Source organism: Canis lupus, chromosome 35 (genome assembly GCF_011100685.1).
Source record: "Canis lupus familiaris isolate Mischka breed German Shepherd chromosome 35, alternate assembly UU_Cfam_GSD_1.0, whole genome shotgun sequence".
Lineage (NCBI taxonomy): Eukaryota > Metazoa > Chordata > Mammalia > Carnivora > Canidae > Canis > Canis lupus.
The window spans coordinates 4442394-4463119 of NC_049256.1; the positions used below are offsets into that span (position 1 = coordinate 4442394).

Sequence of the window (20726 nt, forward strand, 5' to 3'; positions counted from 1 at the left end):
ATACAAACCAAAAAAAAGCGTTCTGATTTTTTATTTTCTCTCCTGACATTTTGCATTTGTGCTAGCCTGGAGTTAGTAATGTGGGTCAGATATGAAATAAACCCATTTCCTAAATCAACACATTTGCTCTATAAGGTCAAGACAAAGTAACTCTTCGGTTGAATAACAGTGGAGGGTTCTACTTGTAGCTTTAGACTCTTTAAACTGCGTGGCCACTGTCAAGGTCGCGCAGAGATGCCCCCATACACCGGTGGCGCCCGGCCGGTTTGGACAGTGTTGGGCGTATCACTGAGCTCAAACACATGCTTACCCTAACTATGATCCAGCAGTTTCACCCCCAGGAATACACCCAAGGAACCGGGTGTGAGTGTGTGCCCCTGGAAATGTGTACAAGAATGTTTATAACAGGGACGCCTGGATGGCTCAGGGGTTGAGCGTCTGCCTTCAGCTCAGGTCATGATCCCGGGGTCCTGGGATCGAGTCCCGCAGGGAGCCTGCTTCTCCCTCTGCCTGTGTCTCTGCCTCTCTCTGTATCTCTCATGAATAAATAGATAAAATCTTTTTAAAAAGAATGTCATACCAATGTCCTTTATATGAACCCCAACCTGGAAGCCTCCTAAATGCCCATCAACAGAAGAATAGATTAAATTAATACAACAGAATAATATACCGCGGTGGAGATGAACACACTACAACAACACACAACAACACGGCTCCATCTCACCAACACACCTGTGAACAAAAGACTGCAGATGCCAAAGGGTATGGTTCTAGTCACGGGAAGTTCAGAAACACAGCTGATTCGTGGTGTTTGAAGTCAGGAAAGACGATCTCTCCGGGGAGGGAGGAGTACTTTACTGATTGTATTTTCTTATTTTCTGTATTCTTGGTGCTCTGGAATTTGGGGCCCTGCTCCCAGAGAGATTGCCCCTACCAGCGCCAACTAATTCCTAGAGAGAGCGAGTGATTCCCCTGATAGTGGAACTTTGATATATAAACCCACCAGTCCGGTGGCCGTACTCTCAATGCTCTTTTTTGTCAAACTCTCATCCCTCAAGCCAGTGCTCCCCCTGCCCTAAACCACCCCCGGGCCAGGTATCGGACAACTGGAGACCACCTGAATAGCCCAGAGCCCAGAAAAATTATTTAAACTACCCAATCCTAAGTTTTCTTAGTGTAGCTACCCTGCCCTGCCCATTCCTTCCTGCAAGAACCCCAGTAAAGGCTCTAGGCCATCCTCTACCCTCTCGCCTCCTGCCTCCCGGACGACCTGTGCTTCCCAGGTCCTGCAATGGTCTGGCATGGCGTGACATGGTTTGCCTTTTATTTTTAGGGATAATAGACTTCCTTCATGACTCTCATTTCCATGTCTTGCCACAGCCAACAAAACCACATCCAAGTTTCATTTTTAACACATAGGGTCATGTTTCGCAGCAGACGGGGTGGGGAGGGCTCCGGTGTACTGATGATGTGGCACTTCTTGACACAGGTAGTAGGTTACACAGGTGTATTCATTTTGTGATACTGCACCGAGTTGTACACATATGGTTGTACTTTTCTGCATGTGTGTTATACTTTAATAAAAATTATTAAGAAGTAGTAACAAAAAAAAAGTCAGATGTATGTGATTATCTTATTTCCTGTTTCTTCTTTCTCCACTGCCACAGGATCAAGCGGCTTGAAGCTGGCTGCCATGGCCCCCAGCATGTCCACCCCTAACTGCGGTCAGCGGCTTATGCCCAAGGGATCCAGGTGAGCTAGTGAACCCCGTGCTCTTCCTGCCTTCCCACATCCAGCAACACACAGCTCTCCAAATCCAGGTAAGAAGCCCTTCCCCTCTATTCTCACATGTGGGCACACATCAAGGAGATGCAGTATAAATCTTTCAAAGATCCACAGCCAGATTCATAAAACCCAGGAGAAAATCTCCAAGCAGCACCAGTAGATGTTTGAGAACTAATTGTGTCTGTTACTGACTTCTAGAGAATTGTACTGTGGATAGAGAATGTGACCTTTATATTAGTTTCATCTTTGGAAGTGTTTCCAGACTTCTTTAGGATCCACATGATGGTCAACTTTTGTAAATACTCCTCTGTATCGGAAGAAAAGATATATCCTAAATCCATTAAGGGCAGTATCCTGTATCTGTGACCATTAGGATAAGAGCCTAATCATTTTATTCAACTCTCCACTTAGATTTACCAAGCATATTTAGCAACACAGGGACTAAACATCAGTATTTCTACTAACTGCCAACAGATGGAAAATGAAATTAAAGGAAAGATACCACTAAAGTAGCATCAAAAAATCAAGCAGGAAACGCTTCTAGAGCAGCCCGGGTGGCTCAGCGGTTTAGCGCCGCCTTCAGCCCAGGGCGTGATCCTGGAGACCCGGGATCGAGTCCTACGTCGGGCTCCCTGCATGGAGCCTGCTTCTCCCTCTGCCTGTGTCTCTGCCTCTCTCTCTCTCCTCTCTGTGTTTCTCATGAATAAATAAATAAAATGTTTAAAAAAATTAAAATTAAAAAAAGGAAATGCTTCTATACAGAAAGCTTTTAAACATTATTAGGAGAATTTTTTTTAAAAATCTAAATGAAGCAATGTGTCATGTTCATTGAGTGGAACTCACTATTGCAAAGGTGGCTGTTTAACTTTAACTGATTTTTTAAATCTCAATCCCAAACAGTATTCCAAAGGAAGCATGTATGTGTGTATGTGTGCATGTGAAACTAGGCAAGCTGATTTGAAAATTTGCACAGTGTTGGGGATCCCTGGGTGGCTCAGTGGTTGAGCGCCTGCCTTCGGCCCAGGGCATGATCCCGGGTTCCTAGGATGGAGTCCTGCATTGGGCTCCCTGTGTGGAGCCTGCTTCTCCCTCTCTCTGTATGTCTCATGAATAAATAAGTAGAATCTTAAAAAAAATGCACAGTGTTTTAAATGATCAAAACACCCTTTTTTTTGTTGTTGTTATTAATTATTGATCAAAACACTCTTGCAAGAGAACAAGGCAAGAGGACACACCCAGCTATATACCAGAACTTATAAAGCTGTGATAATTAAAACAGTGTCGTATGGGTGCAAGGAGAGATGACAGATCAATGAGATAGAACAAAGGGTCCAGGGACAGACCTTTGCATATTGATAGATGACAGAAATGGCAAGGTGTCAATGGGGAGAGGGTGGAATACTTAATAAGTGGTAGAGACAATTGAATATCTATATGTAAGAAGTAAAGAGAGAGACAGAGGAGAGCCTAGCTGGCCCAGTCAGTAGAGCATGCAAGTCTTTTATTTTTTTTTTTAAGATTTTTTTATTTATTCATGATACACACACAGAGAAAGAGAGAGAGAGAGAGAGAGAGGCAGAGAGAGAAGCAGGCTCCATGCAAGGAGCCCGACATGGGACTCGATCCCAGGACCCAGGATCAGGCCCTGGGCTGAAGGCAGCGCTAAACCACTGAGCCACCCAGGGATCCCCAGCATGCAAGTCTTGATCTCAGGGTTATAAGTTCAAGCCCCATGTCAAGTGTCAAGACTACTTAAAAAAAAAAAAAATTTAAAAAAGGGAAAGAGAGAGAAAGAAAAAAAAAGAAGAAAAAAAAAATCCTTACCTTATACCATACCAAAAAGTCAATTCCATGGATGTTTGAGATCGATGAAAAGTACTCTGAAAAATAAAATTAAATAAAGTTTTAGAAGAAAATGTAGGAGATTTTCCCATGGGTTTTCAAGGAAGAAGACATTTACTATACAGGAAGATGAATAAATCTGCTTTAAAAATAAGAATTTCTGTTTATTACGAAGATATCATTAGGAGAGTCAAAAACGCAAGCCACACAGTTGAATGAGAATTGAATGGCATATGATGGACAGACTGGTATCACTTGTGCGTGCATGTATATGACTTATGCAAATCACATTAAAAACTAGGACAAAAAGGGGGGAAACGATTTGAATAAACACTTCAGGGATCCCTGGGTGGCGCAGCGGTTTGGCGCCTGCCTTTGGCCCAGGGCACGATCCTGGAAACCCGAGATCGAATCCCACGTCGGGCTCCCGGTGCATGGAGCCTGCTTCTCCCTCTGCCTGTGTCTCTGCGCCTCTCTCTCTCTCTGTGACTATCATAAATAAATAAAAATTAAAAAAAAAAACACTTCAAAGGAGAAAACTCAAATGGCTTAGAATGTATGAAAAGGTATTAAATAGGGCGCCTGGGTGGCTCAGCGGTTTGGCGTCTGCCTCCAGCCCAGGGCGTGATCCTGGAGACCCGGGATCGAGTCCCACGACGGGCTCCCTGCATGGAGCCTGCTTCTCCCTCTGCCTGGGTCTCTGCCTCTCTCTGTGTCTCTCATGAATAAATAAATAAAATCTTTAAAGAAAAATAACCCTTCAAAGGGTCTTCTAGGGCCTTTATTTTCCGCCAAATAGAGGAACAAACCCAGTGTTAAAATTTCAGCTGTGGGGGATCCCTGGGTGGCGCAGCGGTTTGGCGCCTGCCTTTGGCTCAGGGCGCGATCCTGGAGATCTGGGATCGAATCCCACGTCAGGCTCCCGGTGCATGGAGCCTGCTTCTCCCTCTGCCTGTGTCTCTGCCTCTCTCTCTCTCTCTCTGTGACTATCATAAAAAAAAAAAAAAAAGTAAAAAAAAAAAAATGTAAAAAAAAAAAAAAAAAATTTCAGCTGTGGGACGCAGGTTCGTCCACCAGAGGGCCGGATGTCACTGCCATGAAACATGCAGGGGGCTGCGGAGCCGTCCAGGACCAGGAGGCCTCCCGCACGCACTTCTTCCGCTAGACCAGATCCCCTTGCTCTGGCTCCGAGAGCTGAGATTTCCATACAATTATTCTCTTCTTACAAATGCGCACGTCCAGCAGCGACTTCCTTTGACCTCACCTGACCTCACCTCCTTCTCTTTCCCCCTCATTTCATAGATCCTTTTTCTCAGTGTCTCAGACTAGAAGGCCCTCTTTCTTCCAGGTCATTGTCAGGCTCCTACCTCGTCCCGGAATGACGGGGGACTCCTCACCAGGCTGGCCTCTGCGCTGCGCCACCTCCGCTGACACCAACCCCGGCCACTGGGCCTCGGTTCTTGTTCCCGGTTGCTTTCTGCTTGTCTTCCAGCACCGTCGCCATCGGAAATGACCCCACTTATGAAGGCATCGTCTGTCTCTTTCAACAAACTGTCCCATCACGGCGATGGCCCTTGGACCCGTGTTTCACCGCCATATCCCCGGGCTCCAGCACAGCACCTAACACGTAGAGGATGTTCGGTACGTACTGTTGGAAAATGCCTGGGTGCGCCTGGGTGGCCCAGTTGGTCGAGCATCTCACACTTGGTTTTGGCTCAGACTGTGTTCCGGGGTCATGAGATCGGGCTCCGCGTGGGGCTCCGTGCTCAGCGGAGAGTCTGCTAAACCACTGAGCCACCCAGGGATCCCCAGCATGCAAGTCTTGATCTCAGGGTCCGCGTCTCCCTCGGGCCCTCTCTCCCCGCAGCGCGCACACTCACTCTCTCCTGTTCGGTCTCCCTCTAAGATACATAAACGCATCTTTAACCACGTAGCTCCACACGGGGACGAAGGCCACAGCCCGGACAGCAGCGCTGTGTGAGCAGGTGGTGTGGGGCCCAGTGCCGTCCTCGGTGAGGGGGAAGGGGAAGGCAAGGCCTCCGGGCTGAGGTTAGAGTAGCTCTGGGTGACCTGGAGACGAGCCCAAGCAGGAGTGTAAACCAGCGCAGTTCGCTGAGCACAGCCACGAGGTGACGCTCGTGGCACGAGATGGCACCAAAACCTTGGCCCCGGGAACCGAGGACTGAGGAGGAGGCATTTACCGAGCCTGTCGCCGTCGTGCCCGGGCCAGGGTGAGGGCGCCAGCCGCTCCCAGGCGCACTTGGGGACACGGGTCCTCCACGAGGTCGCGGGGTGAGCTCCCGGAGGCGCAGCCGCTCGGGGCTCCGGGGAAGGCCCGCGGCCCCCCTGTCAGCCTCAACCAACCGGGAGACGCGGTAGACAGAACACAGGTGCTTTAGATGTCGGCCTTCAAGAGACCCTGTCCGCGGACACCGGGGGGCACCGGGGGCAGACCAGGGCCTGCGCTTGCCGCGCCGGCGTGGCTGTGAAGGCCGCGTCCAGGGCCGGGCACCCAGGGGGCTGCTCGCTGGGCATCTGGAAAGCAACTGCACTCGCTTAATTCAAAGAGGAAACGGGCAGGAGGGAAGCGGGCGACCGAGCCCCACGTCCCTGCGGGCGGCCTGCCGGGGACCAGGACACACCCGGCCGCCGGGGTCCCGGCTGCACCGTCCACGCGCCCAGACCCTCAGCGCCCCGAGCTCCGGGGCGGCCAGTGGCCAAGCTCAGGGTCGGGCGGGCGGGCGGCCTGCTCCTGATTTCAGCTCGGGTCACATCTCAGGGTCCTGGGCTCGAGCCCTGTGTCAGGCTCCAGGTTGGGGGGCGTCCGCTTGCTTGGAGACTCTCTTCCTCTCCCTCAGCCGCCCCTGCCTCTGCTCATGCACCTGCTCACTTGCTCTCAAATAAATAAACCAAATAAAAAACAAAAAAACCCACAACTGAGGACACCTAAGACGAGTATGGTGACAGGAAGTTTGACACAGATGAGAGCCTGCCCCGTGCATCACAGCCTCTAACTTCACCCACTAGTGACACTGGCACAAGTAAGGGCACGCTCGTACCCGGGCTTCGGGGGAGAGAGACCGGGGGTGCGCCCCCCTCCGCAGTGGCGCAGGGCTGGAGGCCCCGGCCTGGCGCTGCCCCTGGCGCCCCACCGCCTCGTTCTTCCCAGCCCAGGGCCAGCTTTTTTTTTTTTTTTTTGCATTTTAACACAACAACACTTTATTGAACTTTCAACAGCAAACAGGGACTCAGAGCCGAGGGTGCGAGCCTTCCCCTGGGGAGGGAGACCTTCCTGTCCTTGAGGGGAAAGTGGAAATCACATGGGGGTGCAGGTGCTGGAGTCCCCCACCTGGGAGCCTGCGTGGACTCCGGGGGGCGCATCTCCTGAGGTTGGGGACCGAGAGGGTTCTCAGGTGCTTCAGCAGCGCGGCTGTCGGGGCGACGCCAGGTCCGCGGGGAGGACGAGGCGCCCCGTGGCCGAGGCCCACGCCGGCATCTCCTCCAGGGCCGGGACGAGCAAGCTCGGGCTGCGGAGTTGACGGGCTGACCGCCAAGTTCTGGCCGCCGTGGCCGAGGGCCTGGGTCAGCGGGTCGGGCCGCGGGCAGAGGCAGGAGCAGGTCCCGGCAGCCTCCCGTGCACGGTGCACCGCGGCCAGCAGGGATCTCTGGGGACGTCTCGGGTGCAGAAAGGTGGTTCATTAAAGCTTTAAAGCACTCGTCACTGAAGAAAGAGCTGCGCCGGGGCGTTGTTGGGGGCACAAACCCCAACATGCTTTGGAAGCAAGGTCTCCAGGACCTTGAGGGGATCAGCTGTTGCTGGGAAAAGGTCACTTATTCCTAATAAACCCTGATGCAGGAGACCCTTCAGGTGGATATGGGCGGGTCCCATGCTTGGGTGGGGGTCGCCAACCTGCATCTTGGGGGTGGAAACGGGATGTTTCCAAAGGGCTTTTCTATGTCAGAGGAGACTCCCAGGTCCTGGGGTGGGGCTCGGGCTTGGATCCCTGCTGCCCTCAGCAAAGCCTGAGCCCGGAGGCGACGGGGCTCCTACAGGAAGGGTATCTGCATGTTGCCAGGACGTGTCAGTGGGCTGTGAGCAGCGAGGAGGTCAGTGCTCCTTTTGCCTTGTCTCCCACAGGCCACGGAGGGCCGGCCCTGCGGAGGGCCGGGCGTGCACAAGGCCTGCCTGCAGGGGTGGCTCCCGCCCTGCTGCCGGGCCAGGCCCTTGGCGCCCTTCCCGACCTCTTCTGACATCTCCCTTACAGGAAAAGCAGCACCAAGTATGCAACTCCTTTCATCTTCTGAAGCACTCTCTTTTTATCACGTTTCCCTATTTCCAACCACGATCAGAAAGGCATCATTGTCTGGGCGCCTGGGGAGCCCAGTGCGTTAAGCCCCCGACTTTTGGCCCAGATCAGGGTGGCGGGGCCATAGGATGGAGGCCCCCCCACCCCCCGGGGCTCGGCGCTCAGCGCACAGTCAGCTTGAGATTCCCTCTCCCTCCCCCTCTGCCGCTCCCGCTCGCTCTCTCCCTCTGAAATAAATAGGTGAATCTTTAAAAAGGGAAAGGTAATAAATTAATTAATTAAAATAAAATAAAATAAAATAAAATAAAATAAATAAAAAATAAAATAAAATAAAATAAAATAAAATAAAATAAAATTAAAAAAAGGGAAAGGTGTCATTTTAAAGATTTTTGCATCCCACAGGTCATCTCTGCAGAGGAAGCTTCTTCCAGCCGTGGACATACCTGCCGCCACTCACCTTCCAACACGACAATTCTGCGACACCAGCAGGTAGGTGTCCCGCAACTCCGTTCATTCGGACAAGAACACCCTGCAGTTTGTGTAGATGCCACAAGCTAAAATTAAGACACCACCTTCCCAGAACCTCAGCGTATTCACCAACCCGGAAACTCTCCAAATTTCATTGTTTAAGGTTTTCATCAAGGTATGGTTGACAAAATCATTGGCTATGTGATTTTTTTTTCGTTAAGATTTTATTTGTGTGTGTGAGAGAGAGAACACAAGCAGGGAGGAGGGAGGGGAGAAGCAGACCCCCCCACTGAGCAGGGGACCCCCCCCCCCCATGACAAGCTTGATCCCGGGACCCTGGGACCATGGCCTGAGCTGAAGGGAAGGCAAATGCTTAACCAGCTGAGCCACCCCGGCGCCCTCTGGGCATGTGACTTGAAGGCCACCTCTGATCCTCTTCCCCTCCCCACAGGTTGGGGAGGGAAGGTGTTGAAAGTTCCAAAGTTCTCATCCCAGGCTTGGTCTTCCTGGTGTGGCCAACCGCTCCCTTGAAACCCTCTAAAGGCCTAGTATGCGTCACTCCGTCAGCATACACTCAAGAAGGTTGAAAGGCACTATTCATGAAGAACCAGAGACGCTCCGAACACTCAGGAACCCCCACAGGTGTTCGAAGCTCCCGGGCAGGAACCGGGCGTAGACCAAATGTGTTTGGTTGATACCACGCCTAAACGCCTAAACTCATGGGCCCCGACTCTCTGGGTCAGACTGGCACGTCCGGGAAGGGCAGGGAACTCAGGACAGCGTAGGCGTGCGGGGTCATGGTGGGATTGCAGGGGTCCTCACCCATCGTCCAGTCCAGCTCATTCTTTGGAGACACAAGGTCAACAGAGAAGCTCAGAGACTGTTGCCCGCAGTTGCCCAGCGTAAGAATAACAAAGCCTAAGGACACAGCATAGGAGCCCCGGCTGGGTAGGTCAGAGTTCCCTGGCTCTGCCTCCGTGTGTGTCATCGCGGTTCACACCGCCCGCTGCCCACACTTCGTCATGAAGCCGGTATGTTTAATCCTCAGCCAAAGCCTCCTTGACCGCACTGTTCCAGGACAACAGGGTGCGATCTGCATCAACCGCGTCAAGTCGTCTTTCGAATACCCTGGGAGGTGATTTAAACTCAACGCCTTGTTGAGTTGCTGGTGATGGGAGGTGAGAGTGTGTGAAACCCCCAAAGGGCAATGTCAAGGTACAGGAGGGGGTATCTATAGTAGTCCCAATCTACTCTTGGGGCTTCTTCAAATAAAAAGCTTCTGCACAGCAAACAGGATATGGAACGGAGAAGAGGAGACAAGAGGCTGTCTCCTGAGCAGGGAAGAGAGGGGAGGATCCCCAAAACCCCAAAACACTTCTGCTAGAGTAGCTAATGAGGGAAAAAGTCAGGGCACAGCCCCGCTCCACTCCCTAAATTTCTAAATTCAATTTAGTTAACATACAGTATATTACTAGTTTCAGGGGTAAATTTTAGTGTCAGTTGCATACAACACCCAGGGCTCATTACATCACGTGCCCTCCTTAATGCCCATCACCCAGGTACCCCGTCCCCCACCCACCTCCCCTCCAGTGACCCTCAGTGTGTTCCCTGTAGTTAAGAGTCTCTTCTGGTTTGCCTCCCTCTCTGTTTTCATCTTATTTTATTTTCCTTTCTCTTCCCTTATGTTCATCTGTTTTGTTTCTTAAATTCCGCATATGAATAAAATCATACGGCATTTGCCTTTCTCTGACTGACACTTCATTTATCATGACACCCTCTAGTTCCATCCACATCATTGTAATGGCAAGATTTCATTCCTTTTGATGGGCGAGTAGTATTCTATTTTTTGTGTACACCACATCTTCATCCATTCATCTGTTGATGGACATCTGGGCTCCTTCCATAGTTGGGCTATTGCGGGCATTGCTGCTATAAACATTGGGGTGCAAGTGCCCCTTCAAATCATGACATTTGCATCTTTCGGATAAATGCCTACTAGTGCAATTGCTGGGTCAGGGGATAGCTCTATTTTTTTTTACTTTTTGAGGAACCTCCATACAGTTTTTCCAGAGTGGCTGCACCAGTTTGCATTCCCACCAGCAGGATAAGAGCCATCTTTATCAAAATACCAGCAGCATTTTTCACAGAGCTGGAACAAACAATTCTAAAATTTGTTTGGAACCAAAAAAGACCCCAAATAGCCAAAGGAATGTTGAAAAAGGAAGCCAGACCCAGGGGCATCACAAGGCCAGATTTCAGGTTGTACTACAGAGCTGTGGTCATCAAGACGGTGTGGTCCTGGCACAGACACAGACACATAGATCAGTGGAACAGAATAGAGAACCCAGAAGTGGGCCCTCAACTCTATGGTCAACTCATCTTCGGCAAAGCAGGAAAGAATATCCAATAGGAAAAAGCCTATTCAACAAATGATGCTGGGAAAATTGGACAGCCACGTGCAGAAGAATGAAACCGCAGCACTTTCTCACACCATGCACCAAATAAATTAAAAATGAATGAAAGACCCAAATGTGAGACAGGAAACCATCAACATCCTAGAAGAGAACACAGGCGGCAACGTCTTTGATCTCGGCCGCAGCAACGTCTTGCTAGACACATCACCAGAAGCAAGAGAAATAAAAGCAAAAACGAACTAGCGGGACTTCTTCAAGATAAAAAGCTTCTGCACAGCAAAGGAAACAGTTGACAAAACTAAAAGGGAATCTCAGGTTCTTAATCCATCACCTGAAGATTATGCAAGCCCTCGTGTACCTCGCGTAAATTCTGTGTTAATCATAGGATGTCTAATGGTGATGTCTCCAATAGAAATCCGCTCATAGTTGCACTACATGAGTGTTTGTAACATCACTGTTCGTCATGGACCCAAATGGAAACCATGCAGGTCTCTATCAGCAGTAGAATGGACAGACACAAGGTATATTTACGCAACGGCATATTTCTAGGATACAATGGTATGCTGCAATGAGAATACACTACAACTGAACTAAAAAAATATAGAGGAATTTCTTGTGTAATGTATTTAGGGGAAAAGCCAACCATAAGTTTGTGTAAACAGTAGGCTTACATTGAAACAAAAAAGTTCCAAAACAAACTAAGCTAACTTAGCAATGATCAAAATCAGCACAACCCTGAACGGAAGAGTGACAATGGTTGGAAGGATAATTCTGTGGTGTGGTTCATGTTCCATTTCTTGAGCTGAGGATTTTTTTTATACGAGTTAGATCGATGAGCGAAAATTCACAGGATTCTATACTTTTGAATGCTATAATTTTCTGCGTATTATTTATGTCTCCCTAAAAAGCTCGAGGTTCCGTAAAGCAAAAGACAACCACAAGAAAATATATGGAAGTAAAACATCCTCAAATAAGTTACAAACAGAAGATAAATAAGACTATCATCCCCCTGAAGAACACCTTTGCGGTCACGTTCTCTGCGTGTGTGATGCACTTTGAAATTATTTTGCACGTGAAGTCAGGTTACAAAGAATGCAGAATAACCTATCAACTCAGACATGTTGGACATCAGCACATGTTCTGGAATAAAACTATCTCTTTTACTTCCCACAGATCTGCCCTCAGGCTTTTGTGCTGTCACATTCACCCACACGGAGTTGTGGGTTAATTTTGGCGGAATTGTGCTATATGCCCTGTAGTATCTCAGCGTATTTCAGTGGGCTTGGCATAGTTTATTTTTTTTTACATATTATGAAGGTGCAAAAAGTAAATCATTTTTTAAAAAATATATGATATTGTAGTTTATTTCCAATCACTTGGTTTATACAGAACAAAACGAATTGCGGTATATCATATTTAACACAAGAGTAATCTTCGTGAAAGATGTGTGTGAATGACATTATGTTGGGGAAACTAGATACCACGAACACAGATACATGAATATTAATCGTAATATATCTTCGAATGACAATGATTCTGACTTGAAATCTACATTTCACATTTAATTCTGGAAAATGTTTGTTGGCATATACTTTACCTTGTGTGTGTACCATCTACTGGTGATAGATTTCAGCATATCTATGGTAGTTTTGTGTTGAGATCATTAAATATAGGGTAGTGTAAACCAACGGGGTCAGAGGTCTTTGATAGTTAATATATTTATGTTTTGTCTCTCCTGGTTCTGTCCTAGCCTTTGCGTCTTCTCATTTTATTATCTCCCCTAGGTGATCCAGCCCACTGCTGTGCTCTAAAAAACTACACTCCTGACATTTTTTTTTTTTTTTTTAATTCTAGGACACCACAGATAATGAAGACACAGCATGAACAAAACTGGAAAGTTTTCGATCTATAGATGCTGGGAACCTGGGAATATTTGTCAAAGATTTAATTACTGCTTTGCCCTATTCAAAACATTCAATAAATAAACGTGTCATATGGATATTTTTTCTCTGTAAAAACTCTTCAATTCATCCATTTTCCTTATTCTAGTGACCATTTCTCTATTCCGGGCTATTATCTCACCCCTGAAGCCATACTCCTCTTATTCTCCTGGATGTCAGTTTTGACATTTTCTTATTATCTGATCAAAATTTTTCAGAAATGCTGTTTTAAATGATATTTTTTTCTATTTGATTTCCACCCCCCCTACTTAGAACTCTTTAGTGTCTCTCAAGTTTACTCAGAATAACATGAAAACTTCTTAACAAGGCACATGGATACCTCCTCCCTCCATCTAGCTTTTCCTGCCTTCCTGCCTTCTTTCCTCCTTTCCTTCCTGTCTTCCTGCCTTCCTTCTCCCTCCCTTCCTCCCTTCTTCCTCTCCCTTCTTTCTTTCAGCTATAATTGACACATCTTCTTTATCCATCCATCTGTTAATGGACATCTGAGCTCTTTCCATCGTTTGGCTATTGAGGACATTGCTGCTATAGACATTGGGGTGCAGGTACCCATTTGTATCTTTGGGGTAAATACCCAGTAGTGCAATTGCTGGGTCATGGGGTATCTATTTTCAACTTTTTGAGGAACCTCCACACAGTTTTCCACACTGGCTGCACCAGTTCACACCAACAGTTGTATGAGGGTTCTCTTTTCTCTGCATCCTCACCAACATGTGTCCTTACCTGACTTGTTAATTTTCCCCATTCTCACTGGTGTCAGGTGGTATCTCATTGTGATTTTGATTTGTATTTCCCTGATGGCCAGTGATGCGGAGCATTTTTTTTTTCATCTGTCGTTCGGCCATTTGTAGGTCTGAAAAAGAACAGTTTTATTTCTTCATTTCCAATCTATATGCCTTTTAGTTTTTTCTTTCCTTATTACACTAGGAGAGCTAGTATCACTGTTAGTAGTTGATATGTCTCCTAAGTCTCTCATTTTTTTTAAAGAAATTAACTTTTTTTAGAATAGTTTTAGATTTACAGAAAAGTTGTACAGATAGCACAGTTTCCCCTGTTGTTAACGTCTTACATTAATGTGGTACATTTGTTACAACTAATGAATCAACACTGATACATCATTAAAGTCCATACTTGATTTACGTTTTCTTAGTTTTTACCTAATGTTCTTTTTCTATTCCAGGATCCCAGTCAGGACAAAACATTATGTTTAGTCCTTAGGTTCATCGTGGATATGACAGCTTTCAGACTTTCTTCGGTTTGATGACCGTAACAGTCTGGAAGTGTATTGGTTGGGTATTTTGTAGAACACCTCTCAATTGGGATTTGTCTGACATTTTTCTAATGATTAGACAGGGGTGATGGGCTTTTGGGAGAAAGATCACAGAGATAAAGTGCCATTCTCATCAAATCATCTCAAGGATACATGCTATTAATAGGATTTATTACTGTTGATGTTGACCTCAGTCACCGGGCCGAGGTAGTGTTTGTCAGGTTTCTGTGCCTGTAACTCTCCCACTCCAACAATGAGAAACCTGTTCCCACCATCCACCATCCATTTACTTAATTGTTCATTAGTAATATTACTTCTAACCAAGAGAGGCATGCAGAGGGATGCCTGGGTGGCTCAACGATTAAGCATCTGCCTTCAGCTCAGGGCATGATCCTGGAGTCCGGGGATCGAGTCCCACATCGGACTCCCTGCAGGGAGCCTGCTTCTCCCTCTGCCTGTGTCTCTGTCTCTGTCTGTGTGTGTGTGTGTGTGTGTGTCTCATGAATAAATAAATAAAATCTTAAAAAAGAGAGAGAGAGAGAGAGGCATGCAGAGAGTCCCTCAGACTCCTTGATATTAAAACCAGGCAAGAAATGTCTAGTCACAATTCCTCAACTAAAACCCCCTTGATTTTCCCAATTTCATTTCATTATCTTCAATCTACCTAATAACTGAGGCCACTTAGTAACCTTGAGAGTGAGATACTTACAGCTGATGTCGACATTGGAAAGTTTGTGTGGACGCCAACCTTCAAATTTTTTGATATTTCCAAAAAATTCACACAATTTCCTGTTCAGTTTTAAAAGTTAGTCTGAAACTTACTCTACAGAAATCAAACTGCTCCCCTCTCTGGGTAAAATCACCTTTGTAGTTTCTTCTTACAACTTACAGCCAATTATTTGCCTATGTGGGTGTCCAAACAGCCCTCAATTCCCCTATTTCTTATTCTGGTAAGGCTGTGTTTAGAGATGCCATGCCTTAAAGAGAACAGAGAACCAATGCCAAGCAGTGATCTTGGCCAAGGGCTTCCCTCTTGAGAATGTGCTGCAGCATGACCACGCTGCCCACCAGGATGCTAAGTAAGGACATATCCATGGGGCGGATTATAATGGCTACTCCTGAGAGAAGAAACAGAGTCCAGCCAAGTGAACCAGCTCAGGAAGTTCTGTTAGCTCTTACAGTTCTCTTAGGTCAGAGAATTCTCAAAAATAAGTACATCAGCCCTTTTATCCTTCCACATCATCTGGCAGAAGGAGAGATGTCTCAAGTGCACTTTCAAGCTGTTTCAAAGGGTCAAACAACAGAGGCATCTTTATCTGGGATCTTTATCCTGAAAGCAGAGGACAGGAAATTGTCACTACCGAGATGAAAGAGTAGGTGGCTTGAAGTACTGGAAGCCTTTGTAAGGGTCAAGGTGTGAATGCTGACAGACAGGCAGGCATTCAGGGGATTGAAGATGAACCCTTTGTAGAGAAAACTCAATAGTCGTTTGCTCCTCTAAACTGAGAACAGTCACTTTCTTTCTAAACCCAAATTAATGTTCATTCCACTCCTGCTCTAACTACCAAGGTACCCCCAGAACATCCTAAAGTTGTTTGAAAATCACGGCATAAAGTTTAAGTGCATGTATCATAGAGGGCTGAGCTCAGAACTTCAAATGAGCTGCTGTGGGGCTGAGGCCAAAACGTGTGTATTATAACAGGAGAGAGAAGAATAAATACAGCACAGCAGCCAGAAGTAATTGGCTTATGGAAAGGAGAAACTTCCACAGAATGCTCTTTATTCTGTGGTGCTAAATGAAGAAAATGAATGGGTGATCTGTACTCAGCCTTTGGGGTTTGTGCATTTTGCCTGTTGTGACCGCTGCAATGGTCACAACAGCCACTGCTGTGCCCTCCTGATTGACCTCCAAAGAGGATGAAACTTGGACAGGGACAGCTCTGTCTTGGATGACATTCCAGAAAAGTCAGGCTTTGTAGGCTTTGTATTGTCAAAAGCATTGGTAATTCCCTAACTGCCAAGAACAGACCCCATACTGCACTCTCCCTTGTTGTCCATTGCTCCTGGCTTTGTGCACTTGCAGAGTGTTCCATGTGGAAGCTCATTTTCCACCTGGAAGTAAAGAGGAAAGAGCCGTAGGGTCTCGATAGTGGGCCAGTCACTCACTCTGCCCTGCTTTCCCATATAATTACCCAGGACTGTGGCGTCACAAAGTCCTCTGTCCATGAGGTAGGGCTTCACGGAGGTTCAGACAAGGCCCAGGCCAATATCACTTTTTGGAGTCTTCTCTCTCTCTCTCTCTCTTTTTTAAATTAAGAAATGCAAGCATTATGATATGTTTTAAATTTTTGTATTTAATAAACAGATGCTTTTAAAAATACAATGTAATGTAGTTGTGCTATCTCCAAGTTAACTATAGGATTTATAAATAAAACATTGTTATATGGTTTCTTTTGTGGGAGAGGAGCCTAAATGTTATAATTAAAGTATTCTCTGTCCATTTTTTTCAGTGTATCTAACTCTACGACTCTACATATAATTACATTAGAAAATAATGTCAACAGTTTAACTTAGGGGTAAGTGGCCCCCAATCCAGGCCCTGCTGCCACCGCCTGGAAACCCTACCAGGTCAAGCGCCCTGACATTTCCTCCCATCAGTCACGTGGGCCCTGGAGGGAGCTGTTTAGCTGTATGTGACAGATAAAAATGGAGTTACAGTTCAAGAACATTTGAGTTTCCCATCCCAAAAGCTGGTTTAAGATGCTGGTCAAGTTGATTTCAAATAACTGAATAGTTACTAATTACTAATTGGTTGTATTTTTATGTTTTATTGGCTACTCTGAATCTAATCATGAAGAATTTGGCCTAAGTCTTTGAGCCTATCTGCAGCTTTTTTCTTTTTTTAATTTTAGTTCCAGTATAGTTAACAGTGTTATGCTAGCTTCAGGTGTATCATATAGTGACTCAACACTTCCATGCATCACCTGGGGCTCATCACGAAGACAGGTGCCCTCCTTACCCCATCACCTATTTCACCCATCCCTCTCCCACTTCTGCTCTGGTAACCATCAGTTTGTTCTCTATAGTTAAGAGTCTGTTTTTTGGTTTGTCTCTCCCCACCCCACCCCCACCCCCACCCCCTGTTTGTTCATGTGTTTTGTTTCTTACATTCCATATATGAGTAAAATCATATAGTATTTGTCTCTCTCTGACTGGCTTATTTCACGGAGTACTATCCTCTCTAGATCCATCCACGTTGTTGCAAATGGCAAGATTTCATTCTTTTTATGGTTGAATAATATGTCATTGTGTATATGTATATACATATAAACCACCTCTCCTTTATCCACTCATCTATGGATGGACACTTGGGGTGCTTCCATAGCTTGGCCACTGTAAGTAATGCTGCAATAAGCATAAAGGTACATATATCCCTTTGAATTTGTCTGCAGTTTTGCAGCTGGCGTTTGAGTAATTGTCAAGTGCTAAGAGGCTTTGTTCTAAGTATGTCTCCGCTCGTCTCAAAATGCAAATGAATCTTGATCCAGAAAGTCTGTGCTATGATAAAATAGATAATTTATATGAGGAGGGAGCTAATTGTGTACTAGTGAATTTTCAGAAAAAGAGCAACCGATCTTTATGAATTAAACCCATAAGGCATTTCCGTGGAATTCGTCCCAGCCCTGCCACTTACTGTCTGTGCGATCTTCGACAAGTTTCTAAACCTTTTTGTCCCAAATTCTTCATTTGTAAAATGGAGATAATGGTTCTGGCTTCGCCTGGGGCCTTGAGCTGTTATAAAATCAAACACAGAAATGGATCAAAAGTGTTTTCTTTTTTTCTTTTTTTTTTTTTCAAAAGTGTTTTCTAAATTGTAAAAGTACCCTGTGCCTGGTGAATTACCACATTCTACCTTGCATTACACGTAGACTTGCTTTTCTTTCTTTCTTTTTTTTTTTTTTTTTTGTTTGCTTTTCTTTCATATGTGGTTGACTCTGCAGAACGGGACCACATCTGACTTCTCTCCATGTTTTTCACAGTTCGTAGCACATTTCAACAATGCTTCTGGTCTCCACCAGAGGGCCAGGGCCACGGGGTTGCCTGGCTCCAGGGTGACATATCTGTCACCCTCAATATGGATGGCTTGCTCTGGAGTTTTGCAGACAGATGAGGCACTTCCCCACACCCCTCCGGAGAGTTGTCCTTGCTCTGCCACAACTTCAGTTGCATTTAATTTTTGATCCATCTCTTACCCCCAAGAACTGGTGCTTGGGAAGGGTCTATTTTAGAAGAGCACAACAAGCAATGACTCGTGGCATTTAGATCCCCCTTGACACGGTGTCAGGGAGCAGAATGGCCATGCTCAGCTCCCCAGAGACATGGGGCAGCTCCACCTCTACCCAGGATGTGAGAGCCCCAGCTGCTGATCCATCACCATCACGTGCCCCATCTGTTCTCATTCTAAAAGAAAACAGGTGTAACTAGGCAACCATAACCAGATGACTAAAGAGGAAGGCAAAAGGTCTTATTCAAAATATAAACTTGATTCAGAATACTCACATGACTGCTCTGGTGTTTGAGCACTCATTTTCATTTAGAAGCCGAAAAGAAATCATAGCGATTTTTAAAATTTAAATTACTTTCTTGTGGCTGCTTTCACGAACTACCACAGACTTATACAACAGAAGTTTATTGTTTCCCAGGGCTCAGGTGGCAAGTCCAAGATCAAGGTGTCAGAGATGTGGTTCCCGCTGAGAGCCTCTCTCCTTGACTTGCACGTTCATCTTAGCATCGTCTTCCCTCCATGTGTCTGTGTCCAAATTTCCTGACATAGGGGCCAACCCACCTGATCTCATTTTACCTTGATTCCTCTCTAGAGCTACCTCTAAATCCCACCTCCAAATATAGTGCATATTCTCAGGTGCTGGGGGTTAAGACTTCATCACATGAAATCAAAGGGACACAATTAAGCTCAAAGCAACAGGCCCGTGTCTCAAGACAGTTTCTGCACAGGTCAATATAGCTTTATGTTGTTAATTTTAAAAAACTTTCTTCCGTATGTTTTTCATCAAACTGCCTGGACTGCTTTCCTTTGAAGTATACAGCATCGACAAGGGCCCGTTGTGTCAATGATCCAATTGAATCGGCAGGCACTACCTCTACAAGGTTGTCTTTTTCAAAAAGGAAACACAATAGGGTAGCCTCAGCGGTTTAGCACCACCTTCAGCCCAGGGTGTGATCCTGGAGACCCAGGATCAAGTCCCATGTCTGGATCCCGGCATGGAGCCTGCTTCTCCCTCTGTCTGTGTCTCTGCCTCTCCCTCTCTGTCTCTCTCATGAATAAATAAATAAAATCTTTAAAATTTAAAAAAAAAAAAAAGGAAAGACAATAAAGAGGTCTAAGTAGAACTTGGGCCCAGGCACAGTGATAACGCGTATAAAGAACATATCATGAGCTGGGGACCAGCCTGTCAAACTGTTACGGCTCTCGTGCCTAGTAGTCGACTTCGCAAACAGGAATCCTCAGTTTTCAGGTGCCTGAAACTATTCTTGACAAGATACAGCGCAGAGAGTTTGGGCTGCCTCTCATCTCTGCCAGAGGGCAGATGATAATGGTCTTTTTTTTTTTTTTAGATTTTTTATTTATTCATTCATGACAGAGAGAGGCAGAGGGAGAAGCAGGCTCCATGCAGGAGCCCGACGTGGGACTCAATCCCAGGTCTCTAGGATCACGTCCTGGGCTGAAGGCAGGTGCTAAACCACTGAGCCACCCAGGGATCCCCTGGATTGTAATGGTCTTAAAAAGGCGTTAGGAATAAACAGAAGAGCAATATTGAATCATTTCTACATAGAGAAATGTTTCTAAACTAAAAGGGCAAGTTGAGGCAGGTGGATTGTAGCTGTACCTGGCTTTATGAAGGGATGGGAGGGGTGGAGGGCCTCCCGCTGCCCCAGGTGGGGGAACAGAGGGGCCTGGGGTGGTGAGGAGGATGCTCGCTGTCCCACCCGAGGGCCAACGTGGCCAGTCATGGAGGGTGCATGTCGGGGTGGGAGTCCGGGGGTTCCACGGGGACAGGCCGCACCCCCAGCTCTGCCCCAGGACCTGGGGTGCAGTGGGGCGTCCTACCGGGGCCCCGCAGGACAGCCCCACCTGATGCCCAGGCGGGCCTCGGGCAGGAGCTTTCTCTGTGTCTTCGGCTTTGGAGCCCAAATCAGCGTGGGATGCGCCCCTTAAATTGAGCCAAGCCCAGGGAAGCCGGCCCGGTGCCTCCGGGGACCCGGCCCAACAGGTGCCCGCCCCTGTTGGGGTGATTCCCCACCCCTGGCCCACCCCAGGTGATTGGAAGCAGGGCCGCCTCGCCTGGGCCCGGGGCCTCCGCAGAGCCTCGGGTGGAGGCTACACCGCATCTGGAAGGTCCCTGGAGGACCCAGGATGACCCAGGATAACCCAGGATGAAAGCCTTCTTTTCCTAAATACTTGATTGTTGTCCTGAGAAGTGAAAATCCTAAACATAGTGCTGACAAGGGAGCTGCCTCCCAACAATCTCGAGGGGCCACACATCCAGGAGCACATCTCAGGGAGCACGGACGGTGGCGGTGGTGACCAGGCCACGTGCACCTGGACAGAGGGCAGAGAGGCTCAGCCCGACAAGGGCCGTCCCGCCGTCCCTCCTGCTTCGTG

General features: G+C 47.1%; 1 long non-coding RNA gene across 1 annotated transcript; it reads left to right on the forward strand.

Moving 5' to 3' along the window:
- The first annotated feature begins 1670 nt into the window (after positions 1-1670).
- On the forward strand, positions 1671-12803 carry LOC119867602. Its single transcript, XR_005384111.1, has 4 exons — positions 1671-1820; positions 4976-5268; positions 8337-8423; positions 12671-12803. It is a non-coding gene; the product is annotated as an uncharacterized LOC119867602 (long non-coding RNA).
- The last annotated feature ends 7923 nt before the right edge of the window (positions 12804-20726 follow it).